The sequence below is a fragment of the Schistocerca serialis genome, chromosome 9, assembly GCF_023864345.2.
Source record: "Schistocerca serialis cubense isolate TAMUIC-IGC-003099 chromosome 9, iqSchSeri2.2, whole genome shotgun sequence".
NCBI classification, from domain to species: Eukaryota; Metazoa; Arthropoda; class Insecta; order Orthoptera; family Acrididae; genus Schistocerca; species Schistocerca serialis.
In genome coordinates, this window is record NC_064646.1 from 451,676,312 (window position 1) to 451,692,238 (window position 15,927).

Genomic DNA, 15,927 nt, shown 5'->3' on the forward strand with positions numbered 1-15,927 from the left:
AGAGGTGATAAATTCATCACTACTCCCTTGCCCAACCAGCAACCCACACTAATGGCCCTACATACCACAAATTGCGGATGATCCATGCACAGGAAGAGAAATGTGCTCAGGTAGCCATGAACATTAGAACTTCATTGCAACACGGAAGGTACATGATAATACTCAGCAAGAGAAACAGCTTCCTAGTGAATGCAACGTAACCTTACAGCCTATCAGGACTATTTTTGTCACTAATGAGAATCATTCTTGAAGCTGCAAGTTGAGCAGTGCAAGGTGCACTGGTGATGTCCTAGATTCAAATGTTGTGTGTTGTACTCAGAGCTCACTGTAGCAGCAGCAAAAAATTTGAAAACTGTTATGCCCATGGAGGAGATGGCAGTGTCACCCAGGATGTGCAGAACTGGAAGACAAATACAGGAATCTGACCAGGACATCTTGAAGGAGGGATTATGTGGTGGAATGACACAGACAGAAAGACACCAGAATGAAGGAATAAAGTGGCACATGACAGAGACAAGATAAAAGTAGTATGAATGAGGCACAGAATCACAGAACATGAGACAACAAAAGTGTATAGTCATCTCATCCCAAAGGAAACAGAAGCAATATTTTTAAACATGGAGCAAAACCATGCAAACATTGTGTGGAAGCACATGAACACAGATAGGAAGGCTACCTAACAGAACACAAGACACTGGGAATAAGTTTTGAGAGACAGAAAAGTAAAGAAAGATGCACAAGAAGAGAGATGTTCCTGAGTAGCCAAGAAGAATAGAGGTTCATTGCAACACAGATTGTACCTGTTGTGTGGTATAAGGAAGGATTTTAAGGCAGCAGTCAGGTGGAAGTGGGTGATATAGCATCTCGTTCCTATTGTGTCTCCTACTCCATCCTGTTGCCATAACCATCAGTTTTCCTTCCTGCCCCACCTCTGCAAAGAATCCAGCTGAGAAATACCTCACCCATTTGGCACTCACTCTCCTGGCTGTATGTACTCATCTGTAAGTAAAGAAAGGAGCGTTACATTGTATGTGTTTGGTGTGGCAATTTTACTGCATGAACAACAAAAATGTGCGAGTGATAAACATTTTTCCTATTACTTTGTGTGGGGGATACCTGAGAAAAATTCATGATAGTTTGAAATTATGGATGAAGCCTTTTGCTAGTCACTAAGTGCTCTCTTTGCAAAAGACTGGATTGATATAGTGTGGGTATGTGCCTGCAGTGAGGGAGGCTGCATATACAGTCTTACTTACAGTTTGTAACTGTAGAACTTGCCACAGTGAGTTAACTCTGTAACATCAGATTGTATGTTTTAATAGGCAGCTTACTACAGGATTTTAAATTTTAAAATTTGTTGAGTTATTTTGAATGTTGATGATAAATGTTTGGTTGCCCCTGAATGTCTTCAAATAGCCAGCCTCTAACTGGGATAAAAGTTCTGGCTTTCTGGAACTTTGTTAGTAATGTTGATTCTTGTGCATCATTGAGTACATTAGATGCTCATCATTCACTTACCAGTAGGGATTTGAAGAGATTGAAATAATTGATTCCATTCTTTTTCATTTCATCTTGAAACAATTTTAGTTTCTTGTTTGTTTGTTTTACTTTTGCAGATAAAATGTTCGTTACATTAACTCAAAATTTCTTTTTTTGTCAATCTAGGCGCTCAGTCCGGAACCGCGCGACTGCTACAGTCGCAGGTTCGAATCCTGCCTCGGGCATGGATGTGTGTGACGTCCTTAGGTTAGTTAGGTTTAAGTAGTTCTAAGTTCTACCACAGCAGTTGAGTCCCATAGTGCTGAGAGCCATTTTGTCAATCAGGACCAGTTCAAGAAGAACTTCCTCCAATATCTGAGGAGAGGGGAAGTTCAGGGAGCACCTCTGAGACTGGCAGAGCAAGTGAGAGTTTCGCCAGTAGCAAGAAAGTTAGATTTTGTAAGAAATAATTAACCCCACAGTCCTTGCTGTAATCTTTCCAGGGTGCTCACAAATTTCATCAGCCCAGGGTTTCAGCCATTACAATACTTCCTCCTTCTGTGTGCTGCCCTGCACACTTCCAACTTACTTAAACAAATAAACTCCTTTCTACACATCCTATTTACCACAACTTCAGTCTCGTTATGTCCCGCACTCCAGTAGGTTTCCTGGCGCCACAACCTTTGCAACTTCTTCTGCACTGGTAACTGAAATGTTACCTCGAGTCTAAATTCTCTGCTGAACAATGCAAAATGTTTATCAAACAATACTCACATACCGACTCTTCATCTAGGAGAGAAACTCTCCTTAATAACTAAAGGCTGTACATGGGTTAGCAGTTGGTATAAATACTCTTTAATGACACTCAGCTTCATCTTCCTCCTCCTGATGTAATGGCAGTTATCACATGAAATGTAACAGTCTAATTGAAATTAATTCGAACAAGTAAATTTTGGTCATGAACAGTAGTTTCTGGCAGGGGTGTATGAAAATATGTACTTGTGAAAAAGTTATGAAGAAAATAATAACAGAATCTTGATTACACTAATGTGTAGAAGTCCATTAATTGGTAGGAATGTTTTATACGATATGAATCTTGTGCAATTAGTAAATATAACAAGTGTATTGTTAACATTTAACACCTAAGCATTTATACACTATCCAATTAGTACATAGACTAGAATTCACTCATGTGTTTAATGTATAAAAGTTTAGATTATCACTGGAATGTGTAATTTGTTTAAAATTACTATTTCATTAATGAACAATTAAAATTGTCATCCTAAAACAGTGCCAAGGATTGTTCAGAATTGTTAAGAAAGTGTAAATACTAACTGCCATGTTGGCAAAGGGAGTGAGTCCGGTTTTGGGTTTTGAGCAGTGAGCATGTAGCTGTTCCTTTTGTCCAGAATGAGATTTTCACTCTGCAGCTGGCAGATTAAAACTGTGTGCCCGACCGAGACTCGAACTCGGGACCTTTGCCTTCGAGTCTCGGTCGGGCACACAGTTTTAATCAGCCAGGAAGTTTCATATCAGCGTACACTCCGCTGCAGAGTGAAAATCTAATTCTGGAAACATCCCCCAGGCTGTGGCTAAGCCATGTCTCCGCAATATCCTTTCTTTCAGTAGTGTTAGTTCTGCATGGTTCGCAGAAGAGCTTCTGTAAAGTTTGGAAGGTAGGAGACAAGATACTGGCAGAAGTAAAGCTGTGAGTACCAGGCATGAGTCGTGCTTCGGTAGCTCAGATGTAGTGTTCCTTTTGTATTGTAAGTATTGTTTGCCTTTGTAATAATATGTTAATTTTGTTTTCAAAGTATAATATATGTATTTAAAAACAATACAAGATTAACATTTAACTTTGGAAAAGTTTAATTTTAAATTACAGTAACCGTAAATGTATTCAGGACCACAACTGCAGCAGATAATGAGTAATTATGACCAACTCCATTATTATGAGCAGTTAGACAGATGTTCTGTTATGCCCTTAGATCTATGAGCACAGTGTATATCACTGAACCAGAATGAGATGACACGGAATAAAGAACTCGAATCAGAAGGTACAGTGAAGCACGATGGAGCAGCTATTGTTGTACAACCCTGTAGAAAGGCATCATTCACCTGCACCAGATTTCATGCACAAGAGAGAGAACTCCTAAAGCATATAAAAGTGTAAATCACTTATTTGAACTAAAAAATAACTTTATGGCAGCCACCATCATTCATACGTAATAGAGAGATTGTGAAATACGTAATGTTACTAACGTAATAGGTCGTATTACAGTTAGTATTCATTAAAAATGCCAATTACGACTTACAGCTGTCAAAAATATTTATATGTATAGCAAAAAATCTTCTTAAAATACTTCACTGGTTTTTAAATCAATATCACATACACCTCATGGATAGGTCTTATTGTCTCTGGATATCAAACACGTTGTTTAGTACTTCAATAAAACTGACATGTTCTTAAGCTCATGTATCGCAGCATGTGCAGTGTAATGTAAAAGTACGTGCAGGGGGAGACCCCCCCCCCCCCCCAAGAGGGATCATTGCCGATAAAATTTTATTAAATAATTTTTCCGTTCATAATGTACAGCCGTAGCCAGCTCGGGCATACTGTGGTGGAAGGTGCTGGCCGGAGGACCGTGGTCGGCACATTCCCGCCACGTGCTCCTCGGTCAGGCTCTAGCCCCACGGGTCGGTTGCGCTGACGAGGGTACACTACTAGCAAGGCGCGTTGGCGGAATCGACCCTCCAATCAAAGAGTAGTCGTGTGAGCACGTGGGGTCGCGGCCGGGAGCGGCGAGGGCGCCTCGGAAACGGCCCCGAGTAGTCGCTCCTCTTAGCCTCTGCCTCACTCCTCAAACCTCCTGACGAACAGACGGTAATCCCTCTCGGGGCTGCTCAGCCCTACGTGGGCATCCGTGTACCATCGTTGCACGAATAAGCAGGGTCCATTCCAGCTCGATTACTTTTAATCGTCACAACGCCCACCGCTCCCGACCTCTATCCTGACGAACAAGTGGTGTCAAGGGTGAGATGCGACCCAACTTACGGTTGTAAAAGAAACTCATCAGTTGGGTATGAGTACAACAAAGGGGCCGAGGCTGAGCAAGTAAAGGAAACGAGACAGAGTGTGGCGAGGCTGCAGCGCGCCGTGCACGAGCCAGCCGGTCGCCTGCGTGGCCGCCGCCGGACGCGAGCCGAGGAGGGTCCGCGATGCAGTCGTGCCGCCGCCGCCGCCGCCGCCGCCGCCGCGGGTCACCGCCTGCTCCAGGGCCCGGGGTTCGGGGTGCGGGGTGCGGCCCGCCATCGCAGCTGTCCGTGCCGACGCCTGCCCCCGTGCGTGATCGACGCGCCTGCCGCCGCTCGTCGACACCGCCGCCATCCGTCGTCTGCACGCCACCAAATAATAATGTAAGTCGCTAGCAATGCTACGGTGGGGTAGATTCCCACACTATTCTAACATGCCGACCACCGGGCAGCAATTGGAGGCAGGAGCAGCTACAGAGGATAAAGATCCCCTCTCGGCGCTGCAGACCCAGATAAATCGATTAATTTTAGCTAATGCAGAGCTTAAGCAACAGATAGATGTTCTTCAAATGGCTTCTCCGCAATCTAATGTTGCTAAGCAAGTGCTAGCAACCGAAGCACCTGACTCCACCATTCACTAGTGCAGAATCACCTGTGGCAGTAGCCACCTCTACTTTGGTGCAGAGCTTTCCAGCAGTAGCGTTTATTCCGACGTTCGCTGGAAAGCCGCACGAGAATATTTGAACGCTTGTCCAGAATATCCAGGGCATTGGAAAGCTTTGCAGTTGGCCAGATGAATCTCTCTTAAATGTGATGAAAATTAAACTCACCGGCGAAGCGCACAACTACGTGCAGTCTGTCGAGAGCTTGAAAAATGCCCCTACCTTCCAGTCCCTTGCAACAGGGTTGATTGAAAGGTTTACAGAGAAACGTGGTACTAGTTACTATCGTGACCTGCTTTCCACCCTTAAGCAAAAAACGGGTGAGGATTTAGAAGCATTCGCGAACAGGACTAGAAGCGTCGCATGCCTCACATATGCACTAAGTGCCAATTCTGCTCATAACGAGGTTCTGTTGGAAGAATCAGAATGTCGTGTGACAGACGTGTTTATTCGTGGCATAAACCCTCAAATAGCGGGCGAAATAGAGGTAGCTGCCCCCCTCCCCCCCGCCCCACGAAGCCAAGCGATTAGCACTCTTGAGAGAGGAAGCGGGGCGATTTGTGGCCGTCTTCGCGCTGCATAGCGAGCCCCGACGTGTCTTTTCGGGGCACTGTAATAGAAGACAAGGACATGTCGCAGAGCAATGCCACATGTCATATTGTCATATGTGTTGTCATATGTGCAGGAACATTGGTCACCAAAGTGTGCATTGTCCAAATAGTAGGACACAACCACTTGTAAATTCCAGGTGAAATGCAGACCAACCACAGAATTCGGGAAACGGCCGCGGGGCAGGAAATGCCACCCCTCTCGGCCCCGATTAAAAATAGTGACGCCACTAGCTTATAAGGGAATCACGCAGGTGCAAGCGTGGTTGTCGACGGTGTTAGAGGCCGCAAACCAATACGCGTGCTAATTGACACAGGCGCACAGATCAGCTCGGCATTTTTGTCGAAGAGAGATAAAAGAACATTGCAACTGTCACGGTACCATATCAGTGGTATTTGTCCCAGCTTAGTGAAACCCGATGGCAGCTGTTGCATTTAGTTCATGTTGGACTCCACAGAATATGCTTTTGCGATGGAGGTTGTACGGAACAGGCGCACGGATTACATCCTCGGAAGTGACTTTCTGCTTCATTTCCAGGGGGTTCTACATCTACATTGATACTCCGCAAGCCACCCAACGGTGTGTGGCGGAGGGCACTTTACGTGCCACTGTCATTACCTCCCTTTCCTGTTCCAGTCGCATATGGTTCGCGGGAAGAACGACTGTCTGAAAGCCTCCGTGCGCGCTCTAATCTCTCTAATTTTACATTCGTGATCTCCTCGGGAAGTATAAGTAGGGGGAAGCAATATATTCGATACCTCATTCAGAAACGCACCCTCTCGAAACCTGGCGAGCAAGCTACACCGCGATGCAGAGCGCCTCTCTTGCAGAGTCTGCCACTTGAGTTTATTAAACATCTCCGTAACGCTATCACGGTTACCAAATAACCCAGTGACGAAACGCGCCGCTCTTCTTTGGATCTTCTCTATCTCCTCCGTCAACCCGACCTGGTACGGATCCCACACTGATGAGCAATACTCAAGTATAGGTCGAACGAGTGTTTTGTAAGCCACCTCCTTTGTTGATGGACTACATTTTCTAAGCACTCTCCCAATGAATCTCAACCTGGTACCCGCCTTACCAACAATTAATTTTATATGATCATTCCACTTCAAATCGTTCCGTACGCACACTCCCAGATATTTTACAGAAGTAACTGCTACCAGTGTTTGTTCCGCTATCATATAATCATACAACAAAGGATCCTTCTTTCGATGTATTCGCAATACATTACATTTGTCTATGTTAAGGGTCAATTGCCACTCCCTGCACCAAGTGCCTATCCGCTGCAGATCTTCCTGTATTTCGCTACAATTTCCTAATGCAGCAACTTCTCTGTATACTACAGCATCATCCGCGAAAAGCCGCATGGAACTTCCGACACTATCTACTAAGTCATTTATATATATTGTGAAAAGCAATGGTCCCATAACACTCCCCTGTGGCACGTCAGAGGTTACTTTAACGTCTGTAGACGTCTCTCCATTGATAACAACATGCTGTGTTCTGTTTGCTAAAAACTCTTCAATCCAGCCACACAGCTGGTCTGATATTCCGTAGGCTCTTACTTTGTTTATCAGGCGACAGTGCGGAACTGTATCGAACGCCTTCCGGAAGTCAAGAAAAATAGCATCTACCTGGGGGCCTGTATCTAATATTTTCTGGGTCTCATGAACAAATAAGGCGAGTTGGGTCTCACACGATCGCTGTTTCCGGAATCCATGTTGATTCCTACATAGTAGATTCTGGGTTTCCAGAAATGACATGATACGCGAGCAAAAAACATGTTCTAAAATTCTACAAGAGATCGACGTAAGAGATATAGGTCTATAGTTTTGCGCATCTGCTCGACGACCCTTCTTGAAGACTGGGACTATCTGTGCTCTTTTCCAATCATTTGGAACCCTCCGTTCCTCTAGAGACTTGCGGTACACGGCTGTTAGAAGGGGGGCAAGTTCTTTCGCGTACTCTGTGTAGAATCGAATTGGTATCCCGTCAGGTCCAGTGGACTTTCCTCTATTGAGTGATTCCAGTTGCTTTTCTATTCCTTGGACACTTATTTCGATGTCAGCCATTTTTTCGTTTGTGCGAGGATTTAGAGAAGGAACTGCAGTGCGGTCTTCCTCTGTGAAACAGCTTTGGAAAAAGGTGTTTAGTATTTCAGCTTTACGCGTGTCATCCTCTGTTTCAATGCCATCATCATCCCGTAGTGTCTGGATATGCTGTTTCGAGCCACTTACTGATTTAACGTAAGACCAGAACTTCCTAGGATTTTCTGTCAAGTCGGTACATAGAATTTTACTTTCGAATTCAATGAATGCTTCACGCATAGCCCTCCTTACGCTAACTTTGACATCGTTTAGCTTCTGTTTGTCTGAGAGGTTTTGGCTGCGTTTAAACTTGGAGTGGAGCTCTCTTTGCTTTCGCAGTAGTTTCCTAACTTTGTTGTTGTACCACGGTGGGTTTTTCCCGTCCCTCACAGTTTTACTCGGCACGTACCTGTCTAAAACGCATTTTACGATTGCCTTGAACTTTTTCCATAAACACTCAACATTGTCAGTGTCGGAACAGAAATTTTCGTTTTGATCTGTTAGGTAGTCTGAAATCTGCCTTCTATTACTCTTGCTAAACAGATAAACCTTCCTCCCTTTTTTTTATATTCCTATTAACTTCCATATTCAGGGATGCTGCAACGGCCTTATGATCACTGATTCCCTGTTCTGTACATATAGATTCGAAAAGTTCGGGTCTGTTTGTTATCAGTAGGTCCAATATGTTATCTCCACGAGTCGGTTCTCTGTTTAATTGCTCGAGGTAATTTTCGGATAGTACACTCAGTATAATGTCACTCGATGCTCTGTCCCTACTACCCGTCCTAAACATCTGAGTGTCCCAGTCTATATCTGGTAAATTGAAATCTCCACCTAAGACTATAACATGCTGAGAAAATTTATGTGAAATGTATTCCAAATTTTCTCTCAGTTGTTCTGCCACTAATGCTGCTGAGTCGGGAGGTCGGTAAAAGGAGCCAATTATTAACCTAGTTCGGTTGTTTAGTGTAACCTCCACCCATAATAATTCACAGGAACTATCCACTTCTACTTCACTACAGGATAAACTACTACTAACAGCGATGAACACTCCACCACCGGTTGCATGCAATCTATCCTTTCTAAACACCGTCTGTACCTTTGTAAAAATTTCGGCAGAATTTATCTCTGGCTTAAGCCAGCTTTCTGTACCTATAACGATTTCAGCTTCGGTGCTTTCTATCAGCGCTTGAAGTTCCGGTACTTTACCAACGCAGCTTCGACAGTTGACAATTACAATACCGATTGCTGCTTGGTCCCCGCATGTCCTGACTTTGCCCCGCACCCGTTGAGGCTGTTGCCCTTTCTGTACTTGCCCAAGGCCATCTAACCTAAAAAACCGCCCAGCCCACGCCACACAACCCCTGCTACCCGTGTAGCCGCTTGTTGCGTGTAGTGGACTCCTGACCTATCCAGCGGAACCCGAAACCCCACCACCCTATGGCGCAAGTCGAGGAATCTGCAGCCCACACGGTCGCAGAACCGTCTCAGCCTCTGATTCAGACCCTCCACTCGGCTCTGTACCAAAGGTCCGCAGTCAGTCCTGTCGACGATGCTGAAGATGGTGAGCTCTGCTTTCATCCCGCTAGCGAGACTGGCAGTCTTCACCAAATCAGATAGCCGCCGGAAGCCAGAGAGGATTTCCTCCGATCCATAGCGACACACATCATTGGTGCCGACATGAGCGACCACCTGCAGATGGGTGCACCCTGTACCCTTCAAGGCATCCGGAAGGACCCTTTCCACATCTGGAATGACTCCCCCCGGTATGCACACGGAGTGCACATTGGTTTTCTTCCCCTCTCTTGCTGCCATTTCCCTAAGGGGCCCCATTACGCGCCTGACGTTGGAGCTCCCAACTACCAGTAAGCCCACCCTCTGCGACTGCCCGGATCTTGCAGACTGAGGGGCAACCTCTGGAACAGGACAAGCAGCCATGTCAGGCCGAAGATCAGTATCAGCCTGAGACAGAGCCTGAAACCGGTTCGTCAGACAAACTGGAGAGGCTTTCCGTTCAGCCCTCCGGAATGTCTTTCGCCCCCTGCCACACCTTGAAACGACCTCCCACTCTACCACAGGTGAGGGATCAGCCTCAATGCGGGCAGTATCCCGGGCAACCACAGTCGTAGTCCGATCAGGGGATGCGTGGGACGAGCTGGCCGTCCCCGACAAACCCCCATCCCGACCCCCACAGTGATGCCCATTGGCAACAGCCTCAAGCTGTGTGACCGAAGCCAACACTGCCTGAAGCTGGGAGCGAAGGGATGCCAACTCAGCCTGCATCCGAACACAGCAGTTGCAGTCCCTATCCATGCTAAAAACTGTTTTGCAAAGAACGTCTGAACTAATCTACAGAGAGCGCAAACAAATCGACAAAATTTAAACGGTTATTAAAATACAAGATTGCCTAGCAAATGCAGTAATGCTGCTACTTGCGCACTGCTGACACTGCTCGGCGGCGGAAGGAGACTAAGCGAAATTACACTATTCAGGTACTAAAACACGATGCTACACTCTCAAATACTATAATACGCCCGAAATTTATGAATTAAACAATGCAAGTACCAAAAACACGCAAAGAAATTAAGAATTAAACTATGTAACAAATGAGTGAGCTAGGAGTATACGACTTGCTGCTCAGCTGCTTATCCAACGGCGGCAGGGAGCACACTGACTGCGACCAACCGACACTGGCCGTTCAAAACAAAACAGTAGACAAACGACTACGCGAATTTACACTATTCAGGTACTAAAACGCGATGCTACAGCTCTCAAATACTATAATACGCCCGAAATTTATGAATTAAACAATGCAAGTACCAAAAACACGCAAAGAAATTAAGAATTAAACTATGTAACAAATGAGTGAGCTAGGAGTATACGACTTGCTGCTGCAGCTGCTTATCCAACGGCGGCAGGGCTATAGGTTAAATACCGTCCAATTTGGCGACAAGGTGCACAGTTTTTGACGAGACTGCACGTTGCTGGCGAGTGAAGTTGGGAAAAAGGGATCCGTTTCCCAAGTTTCGGAGTCTCCCGTAACGATGCTAAAAGCCGATAATCCCACGGAGATACCAGAAGGCACAGGAAAGATCCTTTGGGTGCCTGTCGGGATACGTCAATCTGAAGAAGTTCATTTCTTGGTAGATCCACTCTGCCAGAATGAAACTCTTGACCAGATGCAGGTCCACTTAAAACGTAGCCTGTGCAAAGCGCAGCAAGTACAAAAAGAAAACTGCGTACCCGTGTGTTTAGACAATTTTAGTCGCAAACAAGCTTTCATACCGCATGGTACAGTATTAGCCAGCTTACAGGTTATCACAGAAGATGAGTTGCCAATGAAAACCCCTTCTCTGAAAAAGAAAAAGACTGCTGCTACCTCTCAACACCTTCTGACAATCACGTCACATCTGACAGATAAGTTTAAAGCTAAGCTTAGTCACCTACCCTTGCATGAACAAAAGCTAATAAATGAAGTGTTGACAGAATATTCATGGTTGTTTGAAGACAGGAAATATTTACCAGCAACAGATCTAAGCCAACATGAGATTCCAACTGGAAATGCTAGACCAATAGCTCAAAAAGGGTACCGAATTCCCTACCATCTTCTATCAGTGGTAGAGGAAACTATACAACAGCAACTAGAAGCAGGAATAATACAACCTTCTTCTAGTGCGTGGTCTAGCCCAATTGTAGTCGTTCCAAAGAAATCTATAGACGGAGAAAAATCCTATCGCCTCTGTGTAGACATGCGAGCAGTAAACAAGGTTGCTACCGCAGATCATTATCCATTACCCCGGATCCATGAAACACTCAATTGTCTGGGCTACTGCCGATAGTTTACAACATTAGACATGCACAGTGGGTATCATCAAATTCCAATTGCTCCTCAAGATTGAGCTAAGACGGCTTTTGTAGTACCTGGTGGCTTATATGAATTCTTAAGAATGCCTTTCGGGCTTCGCAATGCACCAGCAACCTTTCAGCTATTTGCAGATCTGTTATTACGTGGGTTGAAACCTACTATGTGCCTTGCGTATCTTGATGATATAATTATATTTTCAAAATCCATTGCTGAACATGATGAACATCTACGCAGTGCACTGTTGCGATGGCAAAATGCTAATTTAAGCTTAAAATTAGAAAAATGTTCTTTTGCTCAATCACAAAAGCAGTATTTAGGTCACATCATCAGTTCCAGCAGAGGTAAACCAGATCCACGATTAACTGAAGCAGTAGATACTGTTCCTATTCCAACAAATTTAAAGGAATTACAGTCCTTCCTGGGTCTTGCAAATTATTACCGCCGGTTGTTTAAGATTATGCTACTCTTACCAAACCTCTTACTAAATTGTTGAAAAAGGATACTCCTTTTGTGTGGATGGATAAATGCGCTGGGCCATTAAATTGTCAGAATATGATTTCGAAGTTCGGCACAAGCCAGGACGGTTGCATCAAAATGCTGATGCGTTAAGTAGAAAAGTGCGTATCATTCAGTCAGATGAGGTATCTACTGAAGAGTTAGAAGAAGCACAGCAGGTACACGTTCAATGTCAAAGATACGCCACCTTGCCAGAATTTGAAGTAATAGACGACCTTTTGTATCGAAAAACTCCCCATGGAAATCGTTTGGTAATACCGTAATGCTTGCAGTACCGTATAATACGGCAATGCCATGATACAATCCAAGCATGTCACAGCGGAAAATGCGCTACGAACACTCAAACTGCAACACGTCATTGGTGGCAATACTGACAATGTGACGTGGACAGGTATGTAAGATCTTGCCTGCCGTGTGCACAGCGAGCACAAAATATGCGTCCGCGAGTGCCACTGCAAACACTTCCTCAGGCATCTCAACCCTTTGAAATTCTTGCTTTAGATGTCCTAGGTACTTTTCCACAGTCGCAACAAGGTAACACATACATTTTGTCTGTTATTGATCACTTTTCACGTTATATAATTTTGGTTCCCCTCGCCGTCATGACAGCTGAAACTGTGGCGAGAGAGTTTGTAAATCGTGTGATACTATCTTTTGGAAGTCCTGATGCAATTGTAACAGATCAAGGAACCAATTTCATGTCTGCTCTATTTGTACAAGTTTGTAAATTGCTAAGAATCAAAAAATGGCGTACAACTTGTACCAACAACTGTACATATAATGATTTTTTCTTCTGATTTTCGATAAATTAGTGTAAGCAATCTTTTGATTTCATTTCTTTTTCTTTTCGTGTCATTATGTTAAAGAAACTGTAAGCAACTTTCGATGTGAATATTAATATTTATGTCAGATTTCAAGCAATACTATAACAGAATTGAAGTGTAACCCATGTTGAATCTATTGTAACATGTTTAAAATTGTAATTGTGCGCCTGGTCCATACGTAGGCAATGTATTAGGATATGTAGAATGCAAAAGCTTTGGTGAATACCCTGTCTGTAGGGGAGCGGTAAAAGGTGGAGGCAGGCGAGCGCGGGAAAATGCACACGGGCGCTGCACGGCATAACGGGCTCAGCAGTAGTAGTCGGAGTTGGGCATCGGTCTGAGAAACACGCTCTGGATCGAGGAGGCTCTCCTGAAAAACGTGATTTCGTTGAGCCTCGGATGTGCCGTTTCCGACGCCTATACAGCATGGCAATATTCCATAGGCACTAAATGGAAAAATATTGCGACGCTAAGAAGAAGTAAAGTGCCGATACATCAAGAGCCATAGCTGTGATTGTATGTGTGCTCTGCGCCTCGCCATCTCGCCGCCCGCCAACCGCCGCATCGACACGAACAGGTTGAAACATTTAGTACTGTATTCGTGTGGACCAGTGTTACTTTTGTTCCCGACTGTTCAATAACAACTTAACTTTTACCGGAATTGTCCTATCATTTAATTATCCTCATCACTAACCTAGACAGGGTCCTTTCCACATGTTGTGCAATCCGAGTGTCCCGAAATGAAGATTTAAAGTTTATGTTAATAAGAATTACCTGCAGACCTATCTATGCTAGAATGATGTTTAAGGAACTTTATTGTTAATGAATATACAAGTAAGGAACATAGGTCTGACAAAGTTGGAAGATAATGTTGAAATTGGTTTAGTAATGAAGTATAATTAATTTGAGAAAAAAAATAATGGTAGTTAAATAAGCAAGAAATAAGACAAAAAGAGTAGTAATTCATATATTGGAAACCTTGAGTGCTTAATGAGTTCAATAGTCAAAGAATTTCAATACAGTGATAATTACAGTTTCAGGGTCCCCCCCCCCCAACCCCCTTTTTCTTTTCTATTCATTTAAATTCTGAAGTGTACTGAATTGATTTGACCAGGAAAGTTAAAGTCAATATAAAACCTAAATTTATCAGTGTTTTACCCTTCTTAAAATTGACATTGTATGTGTGTTTCAAAAGTGCTATTTCTAGGGTAACCTATGTCCGATTTCAGTCGGATCAATAGACAAAACGCAGTTTGTAGTAATTATTATAGTGTAATATTGTGTATTTATAGCTTGTCCAAATTAGTACAGAAAGGGAAAATATTAGTTCAGTTGAATTTTCTGGTTCTAAATTTACCATATAATGCAGTATTACTACATGTTGTTATGCTTGTACGTACATCCACTTGTACAAGGAAAAAACTCACTTAATGCCTAATTAGGCTGGCGACCGTATTATTAACAATTGGTAGCATCTGCTGTGTATGTTTCTTGCCCGTCCTAACGTGTAGTTGCACTTCAGACTTGCTTGACGTATTATTGTTGTTACTGAGTGGGTGTAAGTCTGATTTTGCCTCCATTCAGGTACACGCGGTCAACATATTTACTAAAATCCTTTCTTATAAGGTGACGCCCGTCAACTTACCATAGTACAGGCTTTAATAAGTATCGTGCGCCCCAGCGTAGTGTTACAGGTGGCTTCCCGGTGACAGCACATCCAATTGTTATCGGTCATAAATTAATGTGAATGCCGAGCAGTGGATGTTCAGTGGCACGAATTGCAATATTATTTAGTAAAGTAAATAGCAGTGAACGTCAAGTACGGTGGTGTGGTGTAATTTGCATTCAGTATGGACAGGAAAGTAGACACGGTAGATGTGCCGAGCGTAATGGAAGATGCGCATGGCAATAACAGGAGTGTACGCGGCCAGATAACAGATGGCGTTAGCGGAAGACAATTGGCGTACATACAATATCACGAACATGTTAACGAACAGATTGAAATGTCTAGATTGCCTCGACCACAGCAAGGAATAAAACAGGAAGTAGAGGGTGGCTTTGTAGATGATAGTGGGTATGTGAACGAATCCACTGACATGTTTGATTCTCCACAGATAAAGAAAGAATCGAAAGAAAATTTTGAGGTAGGATCGGAACGTACCGATTCCGTAGAACAAAATAGTGTGAAAATTTTAAGCTTGAACGATTTATTTGAACAATTAACCAAACAAATTTCAGGACAGAGTGAAAAGATCAAAACACAGAATGATCAGCTTCAAAAACAAGTCAGTAATCAGGTTAGTCAGCTCAAAACACAGAATGATCAACTTAAAACACACGTTGCAGAGCAGCTCAAAACACAGAATGATCAGCTTAAAACACAGGTTAGTCAGCTTAAAACACACGTTGACGAGCAGCTCAAAACACAAAGTAATCAGATTAAAGCACAGGTCGAACAACAAGGAATTAAAATTAGTAAACAAATAGAACAGGTAGAACAAAATGTGGGTAATTTAATCTCTGTAGTAAATACTATGAAATTTGAAATTGACACAATTAACAAGAATATGGATACTATGCAGGGGGAAATTGACAACATTAACAGTAGATTTGATGTTGAAATCCTCAACATCCAAGAGAAAGTAGAGCCTCTGGTTGGAACAAAAGTAGACGAAAAAGTTTTCGGTCTTAAAACTGAGATCGTAAACGAATGTCAACACGGAATCTCACTATTGAAAAAGGCAGTTTCAGACACTGAAAGAGATTTAGGTGAGAAAGTGACCGGATGTGTACAAAAGTGTGAACAAAATACTTCGAAAATTCAAGGCAAAATTTTCGATCTTGAGAGT